Below are 16403 nucleotides of genomic sequence, written 5' to 3' on the forward strand. Positions count from 1 at the left end.
TCCACAGTATTCCATTAGTCAACATGAAGTCATTTAATGTCCATCCCACAATAATGGTTTTCTTTAGATCACATTGAATTTCATGAAGACCTTGTAAGGCGCGAATGGGGCTTGAACCCATGCTCTTCGGTTTACGAGACCGACGCCTTACCACTTGGCCACCACGCCTCAAACCTAAGATAATACACTCTTTGAGAATTGTTTGACTTTTCATTGTTCCTCTTTACTGAGATTTAGTATGTCTTTAATCGTAGATGCAGTATTGTAACTTAAAGAGAATTACCTTGCTGAACTTGAAGACACTAAATGTCCATTACACAATGTAAAGACAACGACATTCTGTAGATCACATGCCATTTCATGAAAACCTTGCAAGGCGTGAATGGGGAATAAAACATTGATGTACGGTTTTCGACACCAACGCATTAACACTTGGCCACCACACCACACCGCAGTAATAAGAAAATGTGCTCTTGAGAAATCATTTAACTTTTCATTGTTCTCATTTCTTGAGGTTTGGTATGTTAAAAATCACAGTATTGTTACTTTCACAGTATTTCATTAGTGAAGTTGAAGTCATTAAATGTCCATCCCACAATGTAAAGATATTCTATACAGTACATTATGTTTCATGAAATTCTTGTAAGGCGTGAATGGGGTTTGAACCCATGGTCTTCGGTTTACATGACCAACGCCATTCCACTTGGCCACCACACCTCATCTATTAGGTAATGTGCTCTTAAGAAATCATTTAACTTTTAATTGTGGTTTGGTATATTAACTATTGCAGAATTGTTTCTTCGACAGCATGCCTTTAGTCAACATGAAGTCATTACATGTCCATCCCACCACAACGGTTTTCTTTAGATCACATTCAAATTCAGGATATCCTTGTAAGGTGTGAACGGGGCTTGAACCCTTGATCTTCGGTTTACGAGACCAACACCTTACCACTTGGCCACCACTCCTCAAAAATTTTAAAATACGCTCTTTGAGAATTGTTTGACTTTTCATTGTTCCTGTTTATTGAGGTTAGTTATGTCTTTAATGGTAGACACAGTATTGTTACTTAAAGAGAATTACCTTGCTGAAATTGATGACACAAAATGTCTATCCCACAATGTAAAGTCAACACGTTCTGTAGATTGTATGCCATTTTTTAAGACCTAAGAACGTATGATCTTCGGTGTACAAGACCAACGCCTTACCTCTTGGCCACCACACCTCATGATTAACATAATGTACTCTTAAGAAATCATTTAACTTTTCATTGTTCTTATTTATTGAGGATTGGTGTGTTATCATTTGAAGTATTGTTACTTCCACAGTATTCCATTAGTCAACATGAAGTCATTTAATGTCCATCCCACAATAATGGTTTTCTTTAGATCACATTGAATTTCATGAAGTCCTTGTAAGGCGTGAATGGGGCTTGAACCCATGCTCTTCGGTTTACGAGACCGACGCCTTACCACTTGGCCACCACGCCTCAAAACTAAGATAATACACTCTTTGAGAATTGTTTGACTTTTCATTGTTCCTCTTTACTGAGATTTAGTATGTCTTTAATCGTAGATGCAGTATTGTAACTTAAAGAGAATTACCTTGCTGAACTTGAAGACACTAAATGTCCATTACACAATGTAAAGACAACGACATTCTGTAGATCACATGCCATTTCATGAAAACCTTGCTAGGCGTGAATGGGGAATAAAACATTGATGTACGGTTTTCGACACCAACGCATTAACACTTGGCCACCACACCACACCGCAGTAATAAGAAAATGTGCTCTTGAGAAATCATTTAACTTTTCATTGTTCTCATTTCTTGAGGTTTGGTATGTTAAAATTTGCAGTATTGTTACTTTCACAGTATTTCATTAGTGAAGTTGAAGTCATTAAATGTCCATCCCACAATGTAAAGATATTCTGTAGAGTACATTATGTTTCATGAAATTCTTGTAAGGCGTGAATGGGGTTTGAACCCATGGTCTTCGGTTTACATGACCAACGCCTTGCCACTTGGCCACCACACCTCATGAATTAGGTAATGTGCTCTTAAGAAATCATTTAACTTTTAATTGAGGTTTGGTATGTTACCTATTGCAGAATTGTTACTTCTACAGCATTCCAATAGTTAACATGAAGTCATTACATGGCCATCGCACCACAACGCTATTCTTTAGATGACATTCAAATTCATGGAATCCTTGTAAGGCCTGGATGGGGCTTGAACCCATGATCTTCGGTTTACGAGACCGACGCCTTACCACTTGGCCACCACGCCTCAAAATTTAATATATACGCTCTTTGAGAATTGTTTTACTTTTCATTGTTCCTGTTCCTTGAGGTTTGGTATGTCTTTAATGGTAGACACTGTATTGTTACTTAAATAGAATTACCTTGCTGAATTTGAAGACACTAAATGTCTATCCCTCAATGTAAAGACAACACGTTCTGTAGATTGCATGCCATTTATCAATACCTAAGTAGGTGTGGATGGGACATGAACCCATGATCTTCGGTTTACGAGATCGACGCCTTACCACTTGGCCACCACGCCTCAAAACTTTTGAAATACGCTCTTTGAGAATTGTTTGACTTTTCATTGTTCCCGTTTATTGAGGTTAGTTATGTCGTTAATGGTAGACACAGTATTGTTACTTAAAGAGAATTACCTTGCTGAAATTGATGACACTAAATGTCTATCCCACAATGTAAAGACAACACGTACTGTAGATTGTATGCCATTTTTCTAGACCTAAGAACGCATGATCTTCGGTTTACAAAACCAACGCCTTACCTCTTGGCCACCACACCTCATGATTAACATAATGTACTCTTAAGAAATCATTTAACTTTTCATTGTTCTCATTTATTGAGATTTGGTATGTTATAATTCGCAGTATTGTTACTTTCACAGTATTTCATTAGTGAAGTTGAAGTCATTAAATGTCCATCCCACAATGTAAAGATATTCTATAGAGTACATTATGTTTCATGAAATTCTTGTAAGGCGTGAATGGGGTTTGAACCCATGATCTTCGGTTTACGAGACCGACGCCTTACCACTTGGCCACCACTCCTCAAAAGTTAAAATGTACGCTCTTTGAGAATTGTTTGACTTTTGATTGTTCCTGTTCATTGAGGTTTGGTATGTCTTTAATGGTAGACACTGTATTGTTACTTAAATAGAATTATCTTGCTGAATTTGAAGACACTAAATGTCTGCCCCTCAATGTAAAGACAACACGTTCTGTAGATTGTATGCTATTTATCAATACCTAAGTAGGTGTGAATGGGCCATGAACCCATGGTCTTTGGTTTACATGACCGACATCTTGCCACTTGACCACCAGACCTCATGAGTTAAGTAATGTGCTCTTAAGAAATCATTTAATTGAGGTTTGGTATGTTACCTAGTGCAGAATTGTTACTTCTACAGCATTCCATTAGTTAACATGAAGTCATTACATGGCCATCGCACCACAACGCTATTCTTTAGATGACATTCAAATTCATGAAATCCTTGTAAGGCCTGGATGGGGCTTGAACCCATGATCTTCGGTTTACGAGACCGACGCCTTACCACTTGGCCACCACGCCTCAAAATTTAATATATACGCTCTTTGAGAATTGTTTTACTTTTCATTGTTCCTGTTCCTTGAGGTTTGGTATGTCTTTAATGGTAGACACTGTATTGTTACTTAAATAGAATTACCTTGCTGAATTTGAAGACACTAAATGTCTATCCCTCAATGTAAAGACACCACGTTCTGTAGAGTGTATGCCATTTATCAATACCTAAGAAGTTGTGAATGGGACATGAACCCATGGTCTTCGGTTTACAAGACCGACGCCTTGCCACTTGTCCACCACACCTCATGATTTATGTAATGTGCTCTTAAGAAATCATTTAACTTTGAATTGAGGTTTGGTATGTTACCTATTGCAGAATTGTTACTTCTACAGCATTCCAATAGTTAACATGAAGTCAGTACATGGCCATCGCACCACAACGCTATTCTTTAGATGACATTCAAATACATGAAATCCTTGTAAGGCCTGGATGGGGCTTGAACCCATGATCTTCGGTTTACGAGACCGACGCCTTACCACTTGGCCACCACGCCTCAAAACTTTTGAATTACGCTCTTTGAGAATTGTTTGACTTTTCATTGTTCCTGTTTATTGAGGTTAGTTATGTCGTTAATGGTAGACACAGTATTGTTACTTAAAGAGAATTACCTTGCTGAAATTGATGACACTAAATGTCTATCCCACAATGTAAAGACAACATGTACTGTGCCATTTTTCTAGACCTAAGAACGCATGATCTTCGGTTTACAAAACCAACGCCTTACCTCTTGGCCACCACACCTCATGATTAACATAATGTACTCTTAAGAAATCATTTAACTTTTCATTGTTCTCATTTATTGAGATTTGGTATGTTATAATTCGCAGTATTGTTACTTTCACAGTATTTCATTAGTGAAGTTGAAGTCATTAAATGTCCATCCCACAATGTAAAGATATTCTATAGAGTACATTATGTTTCATGAAATTCTTGTAAGGCGTGAATGGGGTTTGAACCCATGATCTTCGGTTTACGAGACCGACGCCTTACCACTTGGCCACCACGCCTCAAAAGTTAAAATGTACGCTCTTTGAGAATTGTTTGACTTTTGATTGTTCCTGTTCATTGAGGTTTGGTATGTCTTTAATGGTAGACACTGTATTGTTACTTAAATAGAATTATCTTGCTGAATTTGAAGACACTAAATGTCTACCCCTCAATGTAAAGACAACACGTTCTGTAGATTGTATGCTATTTATCAATACCTAAGTAGGTGTGAATGGGACATGAACCCATGGTCTTTGGTTTACATGACCGACACCTCGCCACTTGACCACCAGACCTCATGAGTTAAGTAATGTGCTCTTAAGAAATCATTTAATTGAGGTTTGGTATGTTACCTAGTGCAGAATTGTTACTTCTACAGCATTCCATTAGTTAACATGAAGTCATTACATGGCCATCGCACCACAACGCTATTCTTTAGATGACATTCAAATTCATGAAATCCTTGTAAGGCCTGGATGGGGCTTGAACCCATGATCTTCGGTTTACGAGACCGACGCCTTACCACTTGGCCACCACGCCTCAAAATTTAATATATACGCTCTTTGAGAATTGTTTTACTTTTCATTGTTCCTGTTCCTTGAGGTTTGGTATGTCTTTAATGGTAGACACTGTATTGTTACTTAAATAGAATTACCTTGCTGAATTTGAAGACACTAAATGTCTATCCCTCAATGTAAAGACACCACGTTCTGTAGAGTGTATGCCATTTATCAATACCTAAGAAGTTGTGAATTGGACATGAACCCATGGTCTTCGGTTTACAAGACCGACGCCTTGCCACTTGTCCACCACACCTCATGATTTATGTAATGTGCTCTTAAGAAATCATTTAACTTTGAATTGAGGTTTGGTATGTTACCTATTGCAGAATTGTTACTTCTACAGCATTCCAATAGTTAACATGAAGTCATTACATGGCCATCGCACCACAACTCTATCCTTTAGATGACATTCAAATTCATGAAATCCTTGTAAGGCCTGGATGTGGCTTGAACCCATGATCTTCGGTTTACGAGACCGACGCCTTACCACTTGGCCACCACTCCTCAAAATTTAATATATACGCTCTTTGAGAATTGTTTTACTTTTCATTGTTCCTGTTCCTTGAGGTTTGGTATGTCTTTAATGGTAGACACTGTATTGTTACTTAAATAGAATTACCTTGCTGAATTTGAAGACACTAAATGTCTATCCCTCAATGTAAAGACAACACGTTCTGTAGATTGCATGCCATTTATCAATACCTAAGTAGGTGTGGATGGATCATGAACCCATGATCTTCGGTTTACGAGATCGACGCCTTACCACTTGGCCACCACGCCTCAAAACTTTTGAAATACGCTCTTTGAGAATTGTTTGACTTTTCATTGTTCCCGTTTATTGAGGTTAGTTATGTCGTTAATGGTAGACACAGTATTGTTACTTAAAGAGAATTACCTTGCTGAAATTGATGACACTAAATGTCTATCCCACAATGTAAAGACAACACGTACTGTAGATTGTATGCCATTTTTCTAGACCTAAGAACGCATGATCTTCGGTTTACAAAACCAACGCCTTACCTCTTGGCCACCACACCTCATGATTAACATAATGTACTCTTAAGAAATCATTTAACTTTTCATTGTTCTCATTTATTGAGATTTGGTATGTTATAATTCGCAGTATTGTTACTTTCACAGTATTTCATTAGTGAAGTTGAAGTCATTAAATGTCCATCCCACAATGTAAAGATATTCTACAGAGTACATTATGTTTCATGAAATTCTTGTAAGGCGTGAATGGGGTTTGAACCCATGATCTTCGGTTTACGAGACCGACGCCTTACCACTTGGCCACCACTCCTCAAAAGTTAAAATGTACGCTCTTTGAGAATTGTTTGACTTTTGATTGTTCCTGTTCATTGAGGTTTGGTATGTCTTTAATGGTAGACACTGTATTGTTACTTAAATAGAATTATCTTGCTGAATTTGAAGACACTAAATGTCTGCCCCTCAATGTAAAGACAACACGTTCTGTAGATTGTATGCTATTTATCAATACCTAAGTAGGTGTGAATGGGCCATGAACCCATGGTCTTTGGTTTACATGACCGACATCTTGCCACTTGACCACCAGACCTCATGAGTTAAGTAATGTGCTCTTAAGAAATCATTTAATTGAGGTTTGGTATGTTACCTAGTGCAGAATTGTTACTTCTACAGCATTCCATTAGTTAACATGAAGTCATTACATGGCCATCGCACCACAACGCTATTCTTTAGATGACATTCAAATTCATGAAATCCTTGTAAGGCCTGGATGGGGCTTGAACCCATGATCTTCGGTTTACGAGACCGACGCCTTACCACTTGGCCACCACGCCTCAAAATTTAATATATACGCTCTTTGAGAATTGTTTTACTTTTCATTGTTCCTGTTCCTTGAGGTTTGGTATGTCTTTAATGGTAGACACTGTATTGTTACTTAAATAGAATTCCCTTGCTGAATTTGAAGACACTAAATGTCTATCCCTCAATGTAAAGACACCACGTTCTGTAGAGTGTATGCCATTTATCAATACCTAAGAAGTTGTGAATGGGACATGAACCCATGGTCTTCGGTTTACAAGACCGACGCCTTGCCACTTGTCCACCACACCTCATGATTTATGTAATGTGCTCTTAAGAAATCATTTAACTTTGAATTGAGGTTTGGTATGTTACCTATTGCAGAATTGTTACTTCTACAGCATTCCAATAGTTAACATGAAGTCATTACATGGCCATCGCACCACAACGCTATTCTTTAGATGACATTCAAATACATGAAATCCTTGTAAGGCCTGGATGAGGCTTGAACCCATGATCTTCGGTTTACGAGACCGACGCCTTACCACTTGGCCACCACGCCTCAAAACTTTTGAATTACGCTCTTTGAGAATTGTTTGACTTTTCATTGTTCCTGTTTATTGAGGTTAGTTATGTCGTTAATGGTAGACACAGTATTGTTACTTAAAGAGAATTACCTTGCTGAAATTGATGACACTAAATGTCTATCCCACAATGTAAAGACAACATGTACTGTGCCATTTTTCTAGACCTAAGAACGCATGATCTTCGGTTTACAAAACCAACGCCTTACCTCTTGGCCACCACACCTCATGATTAACATAATGTACTCTTAAGAAATCATTTAACTTTTCATTGTTCTCATTTATTGAGATTTGGTATGTTATAATTCGCAGTATTGTTACTTTCACAGTATTTCATTAGTGAAGTTGAAGTCATTAAATGTCCATCCCACAATGTAAAGATATTCTATAGAGTACATTATGTTTCATGAAATTCTTGTAAGGCGTGAATGGGGTTTGAACCCATGATCTTCGGTTTACGAGACCGACGCCTTACCACTTGGCCACCACGCCTCAAAAGTTAAAATGTACGCTCTTTGAGAATTGTTTGACTTTTGATTGTTCCTGTTCATTGAGGTTTGGTATGTCTTTAATGGTAGACACTGTATTGTTACTTAAATAGAATTATCTTGCTGAATTTGAAGACACTAAATGTCTACCCCTCAATGTAAAGACAACACGTTCTGTAGATTGTATGCTATTTATCAATACCTAAGTAGGTGTGAATGGGACATGAACCCATGGTCTTTGGTTTACATGACCGACACCTCGCCACTTGACCACCAGACCTCATGAGTTAAGTAATGTGCTCTTAAGAAATCATTTAATTGAGGTTTGGTATGTTACCTAGTGCAGAATTGTTACTTCTACAGCATTCCATTAGTTAACATGAAGTCATTACATGGCCATCGCACCACAACGCTATTCTTTAGATGACATTCAAATTCATGAAATCCTTGTAAGGCCTGGATGGGGCTTGAACCCATGATCTTCGGTTTACGAGACCGACGCCTTACCACTTGGCCACCACGCCTCAAAATTTAATATATACGCTCTTTGAGAATTGTTTTACTTTTCATTGTTCCTGTTCCTTGAGGTTTGGTATGTCTTTAATGGTAGACACTGTATTGTTACTTAAATAGAATTACCTTGCTGAATTTGAAGACACTAAATGTCTATCCCTCAATGTAAAGACACCACGTTCTGTAGAGTGTATGCCATTTATCAATACCTAAGAAGTTGTGAATTGGACATGAACCCATGGTCTTCGGTTTACAAGACCGACGCCTTGCCACTTGTCCACCACACCTCATGATTTATGTAATGTGCTCTTAAGAAATCATTTAACTTTGAATTGAGGTTTGGTATGTTACCTATTGCAGAATTGTTACTTCTACAGCATTCCAATAGTTAACATGAAGTCATTACATGGCCATCGCACCACAACTCTATCCTTTAGATGACATTCAAATTCATGAAATCCTTGTAAGGCCTGGATGTGGCTTGAACCCATGATCTTCGGGTTACGAGACCGACGCCTTACCACTTGGCCACCACTCCTCAAAATTTAATATATACGCTCTTTGAGAATTGTTTTACTTTTCATTGTTCCTGTTCCTTGAGGTTTGGTATGTCTTTAATGGTAGACACTGTATTGTTACTTAAATAGAATTACCTTGCTGAATTTGAAGACACTAAATGTCTATCCCTCAATGTAAAGACAACACGTTCTGTAGATTGCATGCCATTTATCACACACCTACCACCTAAGTAGGTGTGAATGGGACATGAACCCATGGTCTTCGGTTTACGAGACCGACGCCTTGCCACTTGGCCACCACACCTCATGATTTATGTAATGTGCTCTTAAGAAATCATTTAACTTTTAATTGAGGTTTGGTATGTTACCTAGTGCAGAATTGTTACTTCTACAGCATTCCATTGGTTAACAAGAAGTCAATACATTTCCATCCCACCACAACGCTATTCTTTAGATGACATTCAAATTCATGAAATCCTTGTAAGGCCTGGATGGGACTTGAACCCATGATCTTCGGTTTACGAGACCGACGCCTTACCACTTGGCCACCACGCCTCAAAACTTTTGAAATACGCTCTTTGAGAATTGTTTGAGTTTTCATTGTTCCTGTTTATTGAGGTTAGTTATGTCGTTAATGGTAGACACAGTATTGTTACTTAAAGAGAATTACCTTGCTGAAATTGATGACACTAAATGTCTATCCCACAATGTAAAGACAACACGTACTGTAGATTGTATGCCATTTTTCTAGACCTAAGAACGCATGATCTTCGGTTTACAAAACCAACGCCTTACCTCTTGGCCACCACACCTCATGATTAACATAATGTACTCTTAAGAAATCATTTAACTTTTCATTGTTCTCATTTATTGAGATTTGGTATGTTATAATTCGCAGTATTGTTACTTTCACAGTATTTCATTAGTGAAGTTGAAGTCATTAAATGTCCATCCCACAATGTAAAGATATTCTATAGAGTACATTATGTTTCATGAAATTCTTGTAAGGCGTGAATGGGGTTTGAACCCATGATCTTCGGTTTACGAGACCGACGCCTTACCACTTGGCCACCACGCCTCAAAAGTTAAAATGTACGCTCTTTGAGAATTGTTTGACTTTTGATTGTTCCTGTTCATTGAGGTTTGGTATGTCTTTAATGGTAGACACTGTATTGTTACTTAAATAGAATTATCTTGCTGAATTTGAAGACACTAAATGTCTACCCCTCAATGTAAAGACAACACATTCTGTAGATTGTATGCTATTTATCAATACCTAAGTAGGTGTGAATGGGACATGAACCCATGGTCTTTGGTTTACATGACCGACACCTTGCCACTTGACCACCAGACCTCATGAGTTAAGTAATGTGCTCTTAAGAAATCATTTAATTGAGGTTTGGTATGTTACCTATTGCAGAATTGTTACTTCTACAGCATTCCATTAGTTAACATGAAGTCATTACATGGCCATCGCACCACAACGCTATTCTTTAGATGACATTCAAATTCATGAAATCCTTGTAAGGCCTGGATGGGGCTTGAACCCATGATCTTCGGTTTACGAGACCGACGCCTTACCACTTGGCCACCACGCCTCAAAATTTAATATATACGCTCTTTGAGAATTGTTTTACTTTTCATTGTTCCTGTTCCTTGAGGTTTGGTATGTCTTTAATGGTAGACACTGTATTGTTACTTAAATAGAATTACCTTGCTGAATTTGAAGACACTAAATGTCTATCCCTCAATGTAAAGACACCACGTTCTGTAGAGTGTATGCCATTTATCAATACCTAAGAAGTTGTGAATTGGACATGAACCCATGGTCTTCGGTTTACAAGACCGACGCCTTGCCACTTGTCCACCACACCTCATGATTTACGTAATGTGCTCTTAAGAAATCATTTAACTTTGAATTGAGGTTTGGTATGTTACCTATTGCAGAATTGTTACTTCTACAGCATTCCAATAGTTAACATGAAGTCATTACATGGCCATCGCACCACAACTCTATCCATTAGATGACATTCAAATTCATGAAATCCTTGTAAGGCCTGGATGTGGCTTGAACCCATGATCTTCGGTTTACGAGACCGACGCCTTACCACTTGGCCACCACTCCTCAAAATTTAATATATACGCTCTTTGAGAATTGTTTTACTTTTCATTGTTCCTGTTCCTTGAGGTTTGGTATGTCTTTAATGGTAGACACTGTATTGTTACTTAAATAGAATTACCTTGCTGAATTTGAAGACACTAAATGTCTATCCCTCAATGTAAAGACAACACGTTCTGTAGATTGCATGCCATTTATCACACACCTACCACCTAAGTAGGTGTGAATGGGACATGAACACATGGTCTTCGGTTTACGAGACCGACGCCTTGCCACTTGGCCACCACACCTCATGATTTATGTAATGTGCTCTTAAGAAATCATTTAACTTTTAATTGAGGTTTGTTAACCATTGTTAACCATGTTAACCATTCCATTGGTTAACAAGAAGTCAATACATTTCCATCCCACCACAACGCTATTCTTTAGATGACATTCAAATTCATGAAATCCTTGTAAGGCCTGGATGGGACTTGAACCCATGATCTTCGGTTTACGAGACCGACGCCTTACCACTTGGCCACCACGCCTCAAAACTTTTGAAATACGCTCTTTGAGAATTGTTTGAGTTTTCATTGTTCCTGTTTATTGAGGTTAGTTATGTCGTTAATGGTAGACACAGTATTGTTACTTAAAGAGAATTACCTTGCTGAAATTGATGACACTAAATGTCTATCCCACAATGTAAAGACAACACGTACTGTAGATTGTATGCCATTTTTCTAGACCTAAGAACGCATGATCTTCGGTTTACAAAACCAACGCCTTACCTCTTGGCCACCACACCTCATGATTAACATAATGTACTCTTAAGAAATCATTTAACTTTTCATTGTTCTCATTTATTGAGATTTGGTATGTTATAATTCGCAGTATTGTTACTTTCACAGTATTTCATTAGTGAAGTTGAAGTCATTAAATGTCCATCCCACAATGTAAAGATATTCTATAGAGTACATTATGTTTCATGAAATTCTTGTAAGGCGTGAATGGGGTTTGAACCCATGATCTTCGGTTTACGAGACCGACGCCTTACCACTTGGCCACCACGCCTCAAAAGTTAAAATGTACGCTCTTTGAGAATTGTTTGACTTTTGATTGTTCCTGTTCATTGAGGTTTGGTATGTCTTTAATGGTAGACACTGTATTGTTACTTAAATAGAATTATCTTGCTGAATTTGAAGACACTAAATGTCTACCCCTCAATGTAAAGACAACACATTCTGTAGATTGTATGCTATTTATCAATACCTAAGTAGGTGTGAATGGGACATGAACCCATGGTCTTTGGTTTACATGACCGACACCTTGCCACTTGACCACCAGACCTCATGAGTTAAGTAATGTGCTCTTAAGAAATCATTTAATTGAGGTTTGGTATGTTACCTATTGCAGAATTGTTACTTCTACAGCATTCCATTAGTTAACATGAAGTCATTACATGGCCATCGCACCACAACGCTATTCTTTAGATGACATTCAAATTCATGAAATCCTTGTAAGGCCTGGATGGGGCTTGAACCCATGATCTTCGGTTTACGAGACCGACGCGTTACCACTTGGCCACCACGCCTCAAAATTTAATATATACGCTCTTTGAGAATTGTTTTACTTTTCATTGTTCCTGTTCCTTGAGGTTTGGTATGTCTTTAATGGTAGACACTGTATTGTTACTTAAATAGAATTACCTTGCTGAATTTGAAGACACTAAATGTCTATCCCTCAATGTAAAGACACCACGTTCTGTAGAGTGTATGCCATTTATCAATACCTAAGAAGTTGTGAATTGGACTTGAACCCATGATCTTCGGTTTACGAGACCGACGCCTTACCACTTGGCCACCACGCCTCAAAACTTTTGAAATACGCTCTTTGAGAATTGTTTGAGTTTTCATTGTTCCTGTTTATTGAGGTTAGTTATGTCGTTAATGGTAGACACAGTATTGTTACTTAAAGAGAATTACCTTGCTGAAATTGATGACACTAAATGTCTATCCCACAATGTAAAGACAACACGTACTGTAGATTGTATGCCATTTTTCTAGACCTAAGAACGCATGATCTTCGGTTTACAAAACCAACGCCTTACCTCTTGGCCACCACACCTCATGATTAACATAATGTACTCTTAAGAAATCATTTAACTTTTCATTGTTCTCATTTATTGAGATTTGGTATGTTATAATTCGCAGTATTGTTACTTTCACAGTATTTCATTAGTGAAGTTGAAGTCATTAAATGTCCATCCCACAATGTAAAGATATTCTATAGAGTACATTATGTTTCATGAAATTCTTGTAAGGCGTGAATGGGGTTTGAACCCATGATCTTCGGTTTACGAGACCGACGCCTTACCACTTGGCCACCACGCCTCAAAAGTTAAAATGTACGCTCTTTGAGAATTGTTTGACTTTTGATTGTTCCTGTTCATTGAGGTTTGGTATGTCTTTAATGGTAGACACTGTATTGTTACTTAAATAGAATTATCTTGCTGAATTTGAAGACACTAAATGTCTACCCCTCAATGTAAAGACAACACATTCTGTAGATTGTATGCTATTTATCAATACCTAAGTAGGTGTGAATGGGACATGAACCCATGGTCTTTGGTTTACATGACCGACACCTTGCCACTTGACCACCAGACCTCATGAGTTAAGTAATGTGCTCTTAAGAAATCATTTAATTGAGGTTTGGTATGTTACCTATTGCAGAATTGTTACTTCTACAGCATTCCATTAGTTAACATGAAGTCATTACATGGCCATCGCACCACAACGCTATTCTTTAGATGACATTCAAATTCATGAAATCCTTGTAAGGCCTGGATGGGGCTTGAACCCATGATCTTCGGTTTACGAGACCGACGCGTTACCACTTGGCCACCACGCCTCAAAATTTAATATATACGCTCTTTGAGAATTGTTTTACTTTTCATTGTTCCTGTTCCTTGAGGTTTGGTATGTCTTTAATGGTAGACACTGTATTGTTACTTAAATAGAATTACCTTGCTGAATTTGAAGACACTAAATGTCTATCCCTCAATGTAAAGACACCACGTTCTGTAGAGTGTATGCCATTTATCAATACCTAAGAAGTTGTGAATTGGACTTGAACCCATGATCTTCGGTTTACGAGACCGACGCCTTACCACTTGGCCACCACGCCTCAAAACTTTTGAAATACGCTCTTTGAGAATTGTTTGAGTTTTCATTGTTCCTGTTTATTGAGGTTAGTTATGTCGTTAATGGTAGACACAGTATTGTTACTTAAAGAGAATTACCTTGCTGAAATTGATGACACTAAATGTCTATCCCACAATGTAAAGACAACACGTACTGTAGATTGTATGCCATTTTTCTAGACCTAAGAACGCATGATCTTCGGTTTACAAAACCAACGCCTTACCTCTTGGCCACCACACCTCATGATTAACATAATGTACTCTTAAGAAATCATTTAACTTTTCATTGTTCTCATTTATTGAGATTTGGTATGTTATAATTCGCAGTATTGTTACTTTCACAGTATTTCATTAGTGAAGTTGAAGTCATTAAATGTCCATCCCACAATGTAAAGATATTCTATAGAGTACATTATGTTTCATGAAATCCTTGTAAGGCGTGAATGGGGTTTGAACCCATGATCTTCGGTTTACGAGACCGACGCCTTACCACTTGGCCACCACGCCTCAAAAGTTAAAATGTATGCTCTTTGAGAATTGTTTGACTTTTGATTGTTCCTGTTCATTGAGGTTTGGTATGTCTTTAATGGTAGACACTGTATTGTTACTTAAATAGAATTATCTTGCTGAATTTGAAGACACTAAATGTCTACCCCTCAATGTAAAGACAACACATTCTGTAGATTGTATGCTATTTATCAATACCTAAGTAGGTGTGAATGGGACATGAACCCATGGTCTTTGGTTTACATGACCGACACCTTGCCACTTGACCACCAGACCTCATGAGTTAAGTAATGTGCTCTTAAGAAATCATTTAATTGAGGTTTGGTATGTTACCTATTGCAGAATTGTTACTTCTACAGCATTCCATTAGTTAACATGAAGTCATTACATGGCCATCGCACCACAACGCTATTCTTTAGATGACATTCAAATTCATGAAATCCTTGTAAGGCCTGGATGGGGCTTGAACCCATGATCTTCGGTTTACGAGACCGACGCCTTACCACTTGGCCACCACGCCTCAAAATTTAATATATACGCTCTTTGAGAATTGTTTTACTTTTCATTGTTCCTGTTCCTTGAGGTTTGGTATGTCTTTAATGGTAGACACTGTATTGTTACTTAAATAGAATTACCTTGCTGAATTTGAAGACACTAAATGTCTATCCCTCAATGTAAAGACACCACGTTCTGTAGAGTGTATGCCATTTATCAATACCTAAGAAGTTGTGAATTGGACATGAACCCATGGTCTTCGGTTTACAAGACCGACGCCTTGCCACTTGTCCACCACACCTCATGATTTACGTAATGTGCTCTTAAGAAATCATTTAACTTTGAATTGAGGTTTGGTATGTTACCTATTGCAGAATTGTTACTTCTACAGCATTCCAATAGTTAACATGAAGTCATTACATGGCCATCGCACCACAACTCTATCCTTTAGATGACATTCAAATTCATGAAATCCTTGTAAGGCCTGGATGTGGCTTGAACCCATGATCTTCGGTTTACGAGACCGACGCCTTACCACTTGGCCACCACTCCTCAAAATTTAATATATACGCTCTTTGAGAATTGTTTTACTTTTCATTGTTCCTGTTCCTTGAGGTTTGGTATGTCTTTAATGGTAGACACTGTATTGTTACTTAAATAGAATTACCTTGCTGAATTTGAAGACACTAAATGTCTATCCCTCAATGTAAAGACAACACGTTCTGTAGATTGCATGCCATTTATCACACACCTACCACCTAAGTAGGTGTGAATGGGACATGAACCCATGGTCTTCGGTTTACGAGACCGACGCCTTGCCACTTGGCCACCACACCTCATGATTTATGTAATGTGCTCTTAAGAAATCATTTAACTTTTAATTGAGGTTTGTTAACCATTGTTAACCATGTTAACCATTGTTAACCATGTTAACCATTCCATTGGTTAACAAGAAGTCAATACATTTCCATCCCACCACAACGCTATTCTTTAGATGACATTCAAATTCATGAAA

General features: G+C 37.9%; 32 non-coding genes across 32 annotated transcripts; all 32 read right to left on the minus strand.

The window, feature by feature from the left end:
* Window positions 1-96: 96 nt before the first annotated feature.
* Window positions 97-168, minus strand: AC3HAE_019781 (transfer RNA threonine (anticodon CGU)). Its single transcript has one exon. It is a non-coding gene; the product is annotated as a tRNA-Thr (tRNA).
* A 1249-nt stretch (window positions 169-1417) lies between these two features.
* AC3HAE_019782 (transfer RNA threonine (anticodon CGU)) lies at window positions 1418-1489 on the minus strand. Its single transcript has one exon. It is a non-coding gene; the product is annotated as a tRNA-Thr (tRNA).
* A 477-nt stretch (window positions 1490-1966) lies between these two features.
* On the minus strand, window positions 1967-2038 carry AC3HAE_019783 (transfer RNA threonine (anticodon UGU)). The gene has a single exon. It is a non-coding gene; the product is annotated as a tRNA-Thr (tRNA).
* Window positions 2039-2217: 179 nt separating this feature from the next.
* AC3HAE_019784 (transfer RNA threonine (anticodon CGU)) lies at window positions 2218-2289 on the minus strand. The gene has a single exon. It is a non-coding gene; the product is annotated as a tRNA-Thr (tRNA).
* Window positions 2290-2493: 204 nt separating this feature from the next.
* AC3HAE_019785 (transfer RNA threonine (anticodon CGU)) lies at window positions 2494-2565 on the minus strand. The gene has a single exon. It is a non-coding gene; the product is annotated as a tRNA-Thr (tRNA).
* A 451-nt stretch (window positions 2566-3016) lies between these two features.
* On the minus strand, window positions 3017-3088 carry AC3HAE_019786 (transfer RNA threonine (anticodon CGU)). The gene has a single exon. It is a non-coding gene; the product is annotated as a tRNA-Thr (tRNA).
* Window positions 3089-3536: 448 nt separating this feature from the next.
* AC3HAE_019787 (transfer RNA threonine (anticodon CGU)) lies at window positions 3537-3608 on the minus strand. The gene has a single exon. It is a non-coding gene; the product is annotated as a tRNA-Thr (tRNA).
* Window positions 3609-4063: 455 nt separating this feature from the next.
* Window positions 4064-4135, minus strand: AC3HAE_019788 (transfer RNA threonine (anticodon CGU)). Its single transcript has one exon. It is a non-coding gene; the product is annotated as a tRNA-Thr (tRNA).
* A 442-nt stretch (window positions 4136-4577) lies between these two features.
* Window positions 4578-4649, minus strand: AC3HAE_019789 (transfer RNA threonine (anticodon CGU)). The gene has a single exon. It is a non-coding gene; the product is annotated as a tRNA-Thr (tRNA).
* Window positions 4650-5097: 448 nt separating this feature from the next.
* AC3HAE_019790 (transfer RNA threonine (anticodon CGU)) lies at window positions 5098-5169 on the minus strand. Its single transcript has one exon. It is a non-coding gene; the product is annotated as a tRNA-Thr (tRNA).
* A 455-nt stretch (window positions 5170-5624) lies between these two features.
* Window positions 5625-5696, minus strand: AC3HAE_019793 (transfer RNA threonine (anticodon CGU)). Its single transcript has one exon. It is a non-coding gene; the product is annotated as a tRNA-Thr (tRNA).
* Window positions 5697-6423: 727 nt separating this feature from the next.
* AC3HAE_019794 (transfer RNA threonine (anticodon CGU)) lies at window positions 6424-6495 on the minus strand. Its single transcript has one exon. It is a non-coding gene; the product is annotated as a tRNA-Thr (tRNA).
* A 448-nt stretch (window positions 6496-6943) lies between these two features.
* On the minus strand, window positions 6944-7015 carry AC3HAE_019795 (transfer RNA threonine (anticodon CGU)). The gene has a single exon. It is a non-coding gene; the product is annotated as a tRNA-Thr (tRNA).
* Window positions 7016-7470: 455 nt separating this feature from the next.
* On the minus strand, window positions 7471-7542 carry AC3HAE_019796 (transfer RNA threonine (anticodon CGU)). The gene has a single exon. It is a non-coding gene; the product is annotated as a tRNA-Thr (tRNA).
* A 442-nt stretch (window positions 7543-7984) lies between these two features.
* AC3HAE_019797 (transfer RNA threonine (anticodon CGU)) lies at window positions 7985-8056 on the minus strand. Its single transcript has one exon. It is a non-coding gene; the product is annotated as a tRNA-Thr (tRNA).
* A 448-nt stretch (window positions 8057-8504) lies between these two features.
* On the minus strand, window positions 8505-8576 carry AC3HAE_019798 (transfer RNA threonine (anticodon CGU)). The gene has a single exon. It is a non-coding gene; the product is annotated as a tRNA-Thr (tRNA).
* A 739-nt stretch (window positions 8577-9315) lies between these two features.
* Window positions 9316-9387, minus strand: AC3HAE_019799 (transfer RNA threonine (anticodon CGU)). The gene has a single exon. It is a non-coding gene; the product is annotated as a tRNA-Thr (tRNA).
* A 179-nt stretch (window positions 9388-9566) lies between these two features.
* On the minus strand, window positions 9567-9638 carry AC3HAE_019800 (transfer RNA threonine (anticodon CGU)). The gene has a single exon. It is a non-coding gene; the product is annotated as a tRNA-Thr (tRNA).
* Window positions 9639-10089: 451 nt separating this feature from the next.
* Window positions 10090-10161, minus strand: AC3HAE_019801 (transfer RNA threonine (anticodon CGU)). Its single transcript has one exon. It is a non-coding gene; the product is annotated as a tRNA-Thr (tRNA).
* Window positions 10162-10609: 448 nt separating this feature from the next.
* Window positions 10610-10681, minus strand: AC3HAE_019803 (transfer RNA threonine (anticodon CGU)). The gene has a single exon. It is a non-coding gene; the product is annotated as a tRNA-Thr (tRNA).
* A 455-nt stretch (window positions 10682-11136) lies between these two features.
* On the minus strand, window positions 11137-11208 carry AC3HAE_019805 (transfer RNA threonine (anticodon CGU)). The gene has a single exon. It is a non-coding gene; the product is annotated as a tRNA-Thr (tRNA).
* A 452-nt stretch (window positions 11209-11660) lies between these two features.
* On the minus strand, window positions 11661-11732 carry AC3HAE_019806 (transfer RNA threonine (anticodon CGU)). The gene has a single exon. It is a non-coding gene; the product is annotated as a tRNA-Thr (tRNA).
* A 451-nt stretch (window positions 11733-12183) lies between these two features.
* AC3HAE_019807 (transfer RNA threonine (anticodon CGU)) lies at window positions 12184-12255 on the minus strand. Its single transcript has one exon. It is a non-coding gene; the product is annotated as a tRNA-Thr (tRNA).
* A 448-nt stretch (window positions 12256-12703) lies between these two features.
* AC3HAE_019808 (transfer RNA threonine (anticodon CGU)) lies at window positions 12704-12775 on the minus strand. Its single transcript has one exon. It is a non-coding gene; the product is annotated as a tRNA-Thr (tRNA).
* Window positions 12776-12979: 204 nt separating this feature from the next.
* AC3HAE_019809 (transfer RNA threonine (anticodon CGU)) lies at window positions 12980-13050 on the minus strand. Its single transcript has one exon. It is a non-coding gene; the product is annotated as a tRNA-Thr (tRNA).
* Window positions 13051-13502: 452 nt separating this feature from the next.
* Window positions 13503-13574, minus strand: AC3HAE_019811 (transfer RNA threonine (anticodon CGU)). Its single transcript has one exon. It is a non-coding gene; the product is annotated as a tRNA-Thr (tRNA).
* Window positions 13575-14022: 448 nt separating this feature from the next.
* Window positions 14023-14094, minus strand: AC3HAE_019812 (transfer RNA threonine (anticodon CGU)). Its single transcript has one exon. It is a non-coding gene; the product is annotated as a tRNA-Thr (tRNA).
* Window positions 14095-14298: 204 nt separating this feature from the next.
* AC3HAE_019814 (transfer RNA threonine (anticodon CGU)) lies at window positions 14299-14369 on the minus strand. Its single transcript has one exon. It is a non-coding gene; the product is annotated as a tRNA-Thr (tRNA).
* A 452-nt stretch (window positions 14370-14821) lies between these two features.
* Window positions 14822-14893, minus strand: AC3HAE_019815 (transfer RNA threonine (anticodon CGU)). Its single transcript has one exon. It is a non-coding gene; the product is annotated as a tRNA-Thr (tRNA).
* A 448-nt stretch (window positions 14894-15341) lies between these two features.
* AC3HAE_019816 (transfer RNA threonine (anticodon CGU)) lies at window positions 15342-15413 on the minus strand. Its single transcript has one exon. It is a non-coding gene; the product is annotated as a tRNA-Thr (tRNA).
* A 455-nt stretch (window positions 15414-15868) lies between these two features.
* Window positions 15869-15940, minus strand: AC3HAE_019818 (transfer RNA threonine (anticodon CGU)). The gene has a single exon. It is a non-coding gene; the product is annotated as a tRNA-Thr (tRNA).
* Window positions 15941-16152: 212 nt separating this feature from the next.
* AC3HAE_019819 (transfer RNA threonine (anticodon CGU)) lies at window positions 16153-16224 on the minus strand. The gene has a single exon. It is a non-coding gene; the product is annotated as a tRNA-Thr (tRNA).
* Window positions 16225-16403: the final 179 nt, after the last annotated feature.

Source organism: Micromesistius poutassou, assembly GCF_964030765.1.
Source record: "Micromesistius poutassou genome assembly, chromosome: 6".
Taxonomy (NCBI): domain Eukaryota; kingdom Metazoa; phylum Chordata; class Actinopteri; order Gadiformes; family Gadidae; genus Micromesistius; species Micromesistius poutassou.